This window comes from Rhinopithecus bieti, unplaced genomic scaffold (assembly GCF_001698545.2).
Source record: "Rhinopithecus bieti isolate Rb0 unplaced genomic scaffold, ASM169854v2 scaffold_7414, whole genome shotgun sequence".
Classification (NCBI taxonomy): Eukaryota; Metazoa; Chordata; class Mammalia; order Primates; family Cercopithecidae; genus Rhinopithecus; species Rhinopithecus bieti.
Genome location: NW_016806087.1, coordinates 2,116,230 through 2,126,072, shown reverse-complemented (window position 1 = coordinate 2,126,072; position 9,843 = coordinate 2,116,230). Strand labels below are relative to the sequence as shown.

The window sequence follows — 9,843 nt, the reverse complement described above, 5'->3', positions numbered from 1 at the left end:
TTTTTTTGGTGGGGCACATTTCAACCCCCAACAGGGTGATAGGAATAAATGAAATTATTAGGAAGAACATGTAGATGGAAGAGAGGACTGAGACAAAGAGGATTTCCAAGAGTATTGTTGAATGCCCGAAAGATATTATGAGTAAAATGAAGCCATGGCTCCAGCAGCAAGGAGAGTGGGGGCGAGTGCCTGATCTCAGGCATGTTCCACAGCAAGACTTTGTTGGGTTCCCTTTGATCATTTCCTGACCCAGCCTCACAGGCACTTGGAAATATTTTGTTCACAACTGAATGAAGCCAAAGGATTTCCTTGCACTAAAAAATAATTAATCTTCATTCTAGAATTGTCAACAGAATTTAATCAATTCAGTTTTTTTTTTTCCATGTTGAAAACACTCAAAGAACATAATGGACATTCCTCCTAAAAAGATCCTAGGAGCTTCTTCATTTTAGTCAACACTCAAGGGAAAATGTTTACAGTCACAAAGTGTCAATGACACACAGTAATGTGTCATTACTGGAAAGAGAACTTCAACATTCTGTTTCCCAGAATCTAAAACTCGCATTTGTAATGAATACAACTTTAGGGTTCAATGCAATCCCTTTATTGGTTTAGAAATCTGCAGAGATCAAGATCAGTTTAAGGGTTCCTAGAATAAACTCTGGTAGAAAAATTTCCCCTAATAGATTGAGTTTTATCTTGAATTAATAATTCAAAAGATATAATGCGTGTCTAAATAATCTATGAATAACTTAGTCCTGAACTAATTGAAACCTAAGTATGAGTGAAAGCATTATGCTTTGTGGCATATACTTTCCCAAATGACCTAAATGTCAATTAGAAAAAGATGAGTGAGCTTCCCTCCAGTCTTGTTCTGTGTCTGAAAATTTGCATGAGCCACAGCCATGTGACAGACAGAGCTGTTTCTTTACCAAAGACTGCCGTACTTCCCGCATTGTCAGTCATACGCACTAAAACACGGCCTGCAGCAGGCTTTAATTACCATGAAGGCACCACCTGTCTTCTTTTTAGTGCTTAATCATGAAACATATCATGGTTTACAGTACAGTGTGTTTGAAATACTATGCTGAGCTGCGGAATCACAGAATCCACAGAGGAAGAGAGCCCAGGGTTCAGAGAAAGCAATGTGGCTAGGGTTAACCTAGTTAATCCTATTCCCCGAGGGCTGTTCTAGAGGGATCCAGACTAAAATCTGTAGATGGTATGAGGAGAGGGGTTTGGGATCAGCCTAAAAAGCTCCATAGGAAAGCATAAATTTGACTGGATTATGGCACTCCTAAGAGCTGGGAGACTGTGGAGGCTGACTGAAGGAAAGGCTTTGTGCTTTGGTGGCTGGAAGCTTTTGTGCAGCTCTGTGAAGCCTCCTTTAGTGCAACTGCAGTCTGGGCTCTATGGGGCTGCAGCTGTGCAACCCTCGAGGGGGTGAACAAGGCAGGGGAATAGGAAGGAACTGAAGACAGAAAGAAGGCTGATGTGGGACCATGTAGTCAACTCTGGCCATTCACGGCAACTTCCAGATAGGAGAGGACCTCAAATTGTAACAGGTGACAGCTGTCTACATCGCTACAGATAGTTGTCACTGGCCATTAACAATGACTACACATTCATTTGAGTCACATCTCTTTCAAGAAGCAATTATTTTGGGGTCCAAAATGCTTGTATACCCTTTAGTTCTGCACCTTCATATTATGTAAACTAGTACTGCCCTAAGTAGTTGAACTTAAGGAATGCTAAGAAGGGCCCCAGATATCGTCTCAGTATCTCTCACAAGAATGCAATCAAGATATTGGTCAGGTCTGATTTCTCATCTGAAAGCCTGACTAGGAAATGATCTATTTTCAAGCTCACATAGTAGTTAGCTAAATTCAGTACTTTGAGAGCTATTGCATTGAGGACCTCAGTTTTTAGCTGGCAGCCACCCTCAGTTTCTTGCCACGTGGGCCTCTCCAACATGGTAGCTTGCTTCATCAAAGCTTGCAAGCAGAGAAGGCAATAGAGAGAGTTTGGTAGCAAGAAGGAAATCACAATCTTATGTAACTTAATCATGGAAGTGACATCTCATCCCTTTTGACATATTCTATCGGTTAAAAGCATGTTACAAAGTCTTGCCCACACTCAAGGGGGAAGAGCATTATAAAAGGGCAGAATACCAGGAAGTGGAGATCTCTGGGGGGTCATCTAGAGGTTGCCCACCACAGGGAAGAAAGTGATGGCAGATATCCATTGTTTTTTTTCTGGTTGCTATCCATTCCTCCTTCTTCTGGTAATTATACCTAGATTTTCCTTTGACGAATAGCCCCCTCTACCATTTCCAAAGTGTTTCTGGCAGTCTCAGCCCCAGATGTCGAAAAGTGACTCAAGCTGGAGAATCAGCATATCACATGTCTGGGTTCACAGTCATGAGTTTAGAGATGGACATGTGATCCAACAAGGACATGTGATCCAATTGGACATGTGATCCAATGAAGAGCAAGGAAACTTTCTTGGGAATCCTGGAAAGATATGCTCTATTTTTCAGATTGACTTAAAACTAGAGAGGATCTAGAAACTGGAGCTGCTGCCTCTGTCTGCTAAGATGTGAAGCCCAAGTCTGAAAGTAACATAGTGGAAGAACCGAAAGAGATGTTGAGTCTTGGTGCTATTTGTTGAACCAGTCCTGAATCCAGCTGTGTCGTAAGTGAATTATTCCTAACGTGATCGATCCAGTTTGGGTCAAGTTTTCTGTGATCTACAACTGAAGGGCCCTAATTGACACAGGAGAAGAAACTCTTACTTGACACATTTTAGGGTCATGAAAATCCTATATCTCTTCTGAAGACAACTTTTGCATCCTCCACAATTTATTCAGAGTTGACAAATTATTTTACCTAGAGCGACAGATTTAAAATACTTAATCCATAAAAGTTTTCTAAAGTGCAGCAGTTTTAAAATTTAATTTAATTTTTTTTGAAACAGGGTCTCACTTTGTTGCCTAGACTGGAGTGCAGTGGCACTATCACAGCTTAATGCAGCCTCGACCTCCTAGGCTGTCACTCCTCCCAAAATACACAAGTTTTGAGATACTTTATCAAACCTTCCCTCAATGATGAAATAACTTGCATAATTATCACTTTCCTTCCATCTTTAACTTTGACTTTGTTGTATTTCTAGTAGCCTAGAGAGAAACAGGGCCCAGAAATATTAGAATTTTAGCCATCTACACATATTGTATAGAAGTTTATAGCTTCTCTTAGAGCAGATTTCTATCTAATACACTTAAAAATCAAGTCATACTGCAATAAAATGCCTTTATTGATGCAGATGGCATCCTTTGTAGATTCTAAAGCCCCCTTATTTACTCTTACTCTAGAAATAAAGGACCATGTATTAACATTTGAATTTACTTCAGCTTGTGCTAGAGTCTGTTGTTGACTTTGCCTGGGTTCTATGTTAGCTTGAAGGTTGAATGCATGAATACACTGTGTGGGAGCACACACCAATTGGTTGAGTGGTAGGGCCATTAGCAAGAAACAAACAGACATGTAGTTTAATAAGCCACCAATATTTCACCAATGTTCAGGCTGTTGTTATTTTTATGACACAGTAAGGTAGTACCTAAAATCTAATCTCTGAATACAGTTCACTTATTTTCAGAGACAAGATGGGGATAATGGTTATACTGCAATCGTTAAAGGAATGGCAATATAATTTCAGATATTAATATTTGAAATTGTATTTACTTAATAAGCATATATTGAGTACTTGTGCTGAATGCTCTATAAAATGCTGGTACTTAATTTTTAACGATGCTACAAATATCATAGTATAGTAAGTTTCTGTGGCTAAGCCTGACATTAATTTATCAAGGCATGCTGAAGAATATTTGATTATTGGATATAGTGCAATACCAAAACTATGTAAATAATAGGCACATCTGGTTCATGTAATTTAAGACAGGTAAGGGTAGGGAATGTTCCCTAGACAAGTTCATTCATCAACAAAGATATATTTTGCCCTTACTACATGTTAGGTCCAAGGGCTGTTACATACAGTTGGGTAGGTTGTGCACTGCACAAAGGTACCTACTCAGGAGGGTAAGTGGGCGCTGAAACCAAGTCTTCCTTATATTTGCCAGACATTTGCCCTGGTATGGGAGTGGTTTCATCCCAGGAGAAAGTGATGTTTCTAACTTGCTAATTGGCCAGATGTTCCTCTGCTAAGCTGAGTAGGATGGAAGGAGTGAGCATCATAGAAAGATGTGGCTACAAAGAGGAACACACACATGGTTCTTGCCCTTTAGGAGTTTAATTCAAGCATGGGGTTAGTTATGCAAACTGAAGATCATGATAAAATGTCATAAAGACTAATAATGATTTTGGAACATATGGTCATGGCCTTGGAACTATAAGTTGAGGAGCATGGTCCACAAACTTTTATCTTTCTAATTTGTGAATAGAATAGAATATTTGAAACTGGTACTTGTGGCTTTCTGGTTGCCATAGGCATGTGCATAGTGTAAAGGGAACAAAAGAGTTGTTGATAAATTTGACTTGGGGAATGAAAGGAATTAGAGAGGATGTCAAAGAAGTGGTATGTTGGATCTGGATCTTGAAGGGAAATAGCAAGTGCAAAGATTAGTGAAGTGAAAGCACTTGGTCCATTATAGGAATGGTAAATAACTGCTATGGCTTGAAATTGGAATGTGTGAGAGAGGGCAGAGGATATATAAGACTGAGGTTAGAGCAGGAATGATTAGGAAGAGGTTTCTGGGACAAGCTTTGGAGTATGATAATCACCCTTTATTCACAGGGAGTCAGCCCAGTTTTTAAAGCTGGAGAGCATCATATTTTAGAAAGATCAATGTGGGTGAGGACACATTAAAAAGAGAAGACCTGGAGGAGGGGACACCACTCAGGGTTATAACCTCCAGGTAAGAGATGATCAGTGTGAATCTTGGCATTGGCATTGGGGTTGGAAAGGATGGAACTTAGATGTGAGACAGCTCAGAGATACAGTCTACAGGCTAGTCTACTGTTAGATGGGCATTGTCTTATTCCACTTGGGTTCTATACCAGAATACCTTAGCCTGGGTAACTGATAAACAACAGAAATTAATTTCTTACAATTTTAGAGCCTGGGAAGTCCAAGATCAAAGTGCTAGCAGATTCAGTGCCTGTTCCTATAGCTAGTACCTTCTCTGTGTCCTCACATGGTGGAAGGGGAGGGAAGCTGTCTTCTCTCTCTGTCTCTCTGTCTCTCTCTCTCTTTTTTTTTTGAGATAGGGTTTGCTCTGCTGCCCAGGCTGGATCAGTGGCACTATCATGGCTCACTTCAGCCTTGAACTCCCAGGTTCAAGCAATCCTCCCACCTCAGCCCCCACAAGTAGCTGGGATTATAGGTGGGTGTCACCACACTCAGCTAATTTTGTATTTTTTGTAGAGACAGGGTTTCACCTTGTTGCCCAGTCTGGTCTCAAACACCTGAGCTCAAGTGATTTGCCCGCCTCACCCTCCCAAAGTGCTGGGAATACAGGCGTGAGCCACTGTGCCTGGCCCAACATCTTTTATAAGGGCACTAATTCCATTCATGAGGACAGAGTGCTCATGGTTTAATCACCTTCTATATCCTATCACATTGGGATTAAGTTCCAACATATGAATTTTGGGGAAACACCAAAAATTTCGGGGAGATACCAACATAGCAGGGGTAGAGAAAGAGGTAGGGAAGAAAGGTTAACAGTGATGCTTTTTGTGCAATAGTGTCAAAAGTCTCACTACAGCACAAATTGTGAAAACAATAGCATTTTTATCATTTATTACTTAGTTAATTGTCTTTGATAGCTCTCCATCCAATGGTAAGAGAGAAAGAAACATAAAGTAAAACAACAAAAAACTTGGCTGGGCATGGTGGCTCATACTGTAATCCCAGCACTTTGGGAGGCTGAAGCGGGTGGATTACAAGGTCAGGAGATTAAGACCATCCCAGCTAACACGGTGAAACCCTGTCTCTACTAAAAATACAAAACATTAACCGGGCGTGGTGGCGCATGCCTGTAATCCCAACTACTCGGGAGGCTGAGACAGGAGAATTGCTTGAACCCAAGAGGTGGAGGTTGCAGAGAGCACAGATCGTGCCACTGCACTCCAGCCTGGGCGACAGAGCGAGACTCCATCTCAAAAACAAAAACAAAACAAAACACACACACACACACACACACACAAAACAAAATAAACAAACAAAAAAACTTTGGTACTAACTAGAGAAATCTCAGTTTCTTCCAAGTTAAAATAGTTCCTTTCAGGTTAACACCACCTTTTCTGGTTACATTCAGGCTTTCAGGGTCTTTTCTTTTTACTCTGCCCATGAAACCCCAGCCCCTTATATGGGTGCAGAGCAAAGCTTATCTGTCATCACCATGATGGGAAGGGCCTTTCCAGGTCTTGGCTGGTCCTATTGTGAGTGCCCTGACTGAGCTGGGCTGGTCCCTGGGCCTGGGGACTTTGTGCTAGTGTCCCTGGTATGCTCAGTCATGCATGATCCTTGGGGTCCCCTGTTGCTTCTGTGCACCATTTCAGCCATATCCTTCCAGTTCAAAGTCTTTGCATTCTTCAGTTTCTGTGTCCAGATCTTAAGGCTCTTCTACACTATGGCTGTTCTCAGAACCTCTCTGGTCCCCCTTGGGATAAGCAGGAACTCCTGGAATCCCTGCATACATGGGGCAGCCCTTGGGAAACTGGAAACATAGTCTTAGTCCCATATGCGTGATCTCCTCCCTCACTTTTTCTAATGTGTAGCTCAAGTGCCAGATGAATGTGGAATTCTCTGTGAGGCTGGTAGCCTCCTAAAGGGAAGCCAAGCCAAGGTCCTTTCTGTTTTGGGGGCCTCAGGAGCTTATCTGGATCTTTTATTGCACTTTGTCTCCTGTTTCCTCTTTGGTTTTTGGCTCCGGAGTTGAAGGTGTATGTAGGTACATAATATCTCAACTCCTGCGCCACCTTCTCCAGCTCCTCCTTTCGACAATGTCTGCCTGGCTAGCAAGGAAAGGAGCTGGATCACTAAGAAATACTCAAAGAGGTGTTTGGATGGGTGGGTAGATGATGGGAGGAGGTGGCAAAGGTTTGGGTGGGGGTGTGAAGGAACAATTAATTCAGCCTAGACAGGTTGACTTTGAGGTGTCTAAGTATTCCAAGACATCCTGCATTTGACAGTTTGGGGAAAGAGAGTTTGGAGATCAATAGGGATTGTGGCCAGAGTTACTGGTTATGGGTGCTTGAGACAATGGGAATGGATAAGTTTAAGGAAGGCATGTAGGAAGAGGAAAGTGGGCAAGAGCAGTTAGAGGAAGGGGAGCTGGAAGAAATGTAGGTTAGGAGTGGTTGGAGAGGTAGCAGGAGAAAACGGAGATAGCACTCATTCTCGGGAGTGAAGCCTGAGCCCCAGTCACATACAGAACCCACAGACCTTGCAGGCTTCTTGGAAGGCTCAGCTCACAAAACCTCACTAAAAAAAATTCTCTGAAGTTCATCTTGCCTTTCAAATAAGAGAGAAATATATTAGGCAAGCTGAGATGTAAACTGAATTATTGATGTGGTAGCTTTTCAAAGGGAAGGCAACATTAGCCTTAGGTATAAGGACATCTTTGGTTTAGGGAAAGCAAGTCCTACCATGACCTACCTTTGTAACATTTTAAATTTCAGTTCACATTTTAGCACCAAAAGACCAAAGCCTAGACCTGAGATTTTGCATTTGCAAAAAGGAAGATCACCTGGAAGAACAAAATAGGAGACTCCTGCTCCCAGTAGGCTTGGGTCAGGAAGATGGCCGTTGGCATAATTGTGGAGTAGGAAGATGGAAAACAACTCCCAGAGACCCCAACAGCTGAACACATGCTTGGGCAGCGGCTGCAGGTGAAGTCATGGGAAGGCAACTCATGAAGGGCATTAATCAAGGTAAAAGCAAAATGAAAATGAGGTTCTTCAGGGCACGGTGTGTGGGAAGCAACAGCATGATGGAATCATTAGGAGAGATGCCCATGACTCCCCCACCCAGCAGGGTCTCTTGTCTCTGCAGGGGTCCCTGCTTCCATCTCCTAAGGTGCAGGCAGAGAGGGCAGAAGCCAGGATCATCAATGCCCAAGGTGGTGAGTCGAAGAGTGCATGCTTCCTCTACTATGTCGTAATATAGATGAAGGCCAGGATTTGGGGGCTCTGGAACACATCTCTCCCAGGCCTGATTGTTAGGAGAGGACTTAGGCAAGGTGCGGGCAATGCTGGTGCTTCACCTTTCCTTGTTGACCAGACAGACCCAGAAGGGCTGTTTGTCAAAACAAAGAAAATCTCTTCCATAGGTGAGGCAAGTGTGGCTGCCTGGATGTGAATGTGCTGCACACCTTTCCCATCAGCAAATGTCTGAGACCCTTCTCCTCCTGACTTTGCTGGCCTGAGCATCAGCCTGTGAGGTCCAGGACCCAGAGACCAAGTCTTCTGGCTCCTAGGCTGGCACCCAACCTAACAACAATTTCTGTGCCTTCATATTTTCATCTCTGCAAGGAGGATAGCAAAAATAGCTCTCAAGTAGGGAATGACGACTGCTTTTGAGAACAGGGCAAAAAAAAAAAAAAAAAAAATCTAAAAATTGAGCATCTTGTCACTAAGCAATTGTAACACGTTTTGAAGATTATGACCTAATCAAAATTACCCAGGTATTCTGCTCTGGAAACGCTCAACAACCAGACAGGATGTTTTTGAATGCAATAATAAAAATTATCTCTAGGAGCAAAACCCACTGAATCTTAAACATTCCTGCCAGAGAAGGAGCACTCTCCAAGTCCTTCTCAGCTTATACTAAAGAATTCCCCATAATTCATTCCTGTTGTGGTAGTTAGTAAAACCTTACAATATACACAGGTCAGAGCCAATCCAAAGAAACAAGCAAAAACAAGAGGTAGTTTTAAAAATGTTCTTCAAAGAAGATGTAGATGAATATATGTAGCTTTTATATATTATTTACTAAACAATGTGAAGCTTTTCTATTTTATTTTCCTTTGAGAACTAGGCTTTCAAAGAAATATTCCGAGACTTTCTAGCACCTATCTTTCTGTTATTAGGATGACTTACGTTACACTGTATTTTTACACTTTAAAAAATATTGTCATTTAGAAAAAAGGCAATTAATTATAAGATGAAATGTATAGAATTATAAATTTCAATTAATTGTAAGATAAATTTTTTGTAGACTACACAACAGAGCAATAAACATTGCATAGGTGTAGTACTATACACATTTCAATTAGTGATAACTTTCACATTTCAAAAATTTTTCAAAAACTAAAATATATTTTAGTAAATGTGATGCTTAAAATTTTTGTTTTCTACTTTGTAGGTTATTTTTTCCACAGATGCATTTCTGATCCTAAATAATCATTTACATGAATTCAGATTTTTTTGATCGCGGTAACTTTTTCTCCACATTTCTTGAGTAATTTATTTAACTTAAAACACTTAACAGAATGTAGATTCTTTTTTATTTCTTATATGCCAGGCATATGTCTAGATTATTTAAGAGACAAATTAGGAATATTTTCTTTTTTGTTTCTCTTGAGGAGAAGATATGTAAGTGGCGGCCATGTTCAGTGGGAACTCTCAGGAAAACTGCTTGTTTCTAGTTCTAGGACATACTTGCTCACCTTGGCCTGCCATGCCTAACTGGGGTCATAAACCATGTGACACTGGTGTCCACCTCACATAGCACCCCCCGCCAACAGGACTAGATACCAAATGCTGACATCACCTGCTGCCATGATGTTATCTATAGTTTCTTTCTTTCTTTTTTTTTTTTTTTTTT

General features: G+C 41.2%; 1 long non-coding RNA gene across 1 annotated transcript in view; it reads left to right on the top strand.

Moving 5' to 3' along the window:
- The first annotated feature begins 2,560 nt into the window (after window positions 1-2,560).
- LOC108531289 (uncharacterized) overlaps window positions 2,561-9,843 on the top strand; it is an 8,692-nt gene continuing 1,409 nt past the window's right edge. The window contains exons 1-3 of the long non-coding RNA XR_001886122.1: window positions 2,561-2,694; window positions 4,810-4,930; window positions 7,698-7,949. This is a non-coding gene — a long non-coding RNA (uncharacterized LOC108531289). The remainder of the gene's footprint in view (window positions 2,695-4,809; window positions 4,931-7,697; window positions 7,950-9,843) is intronic.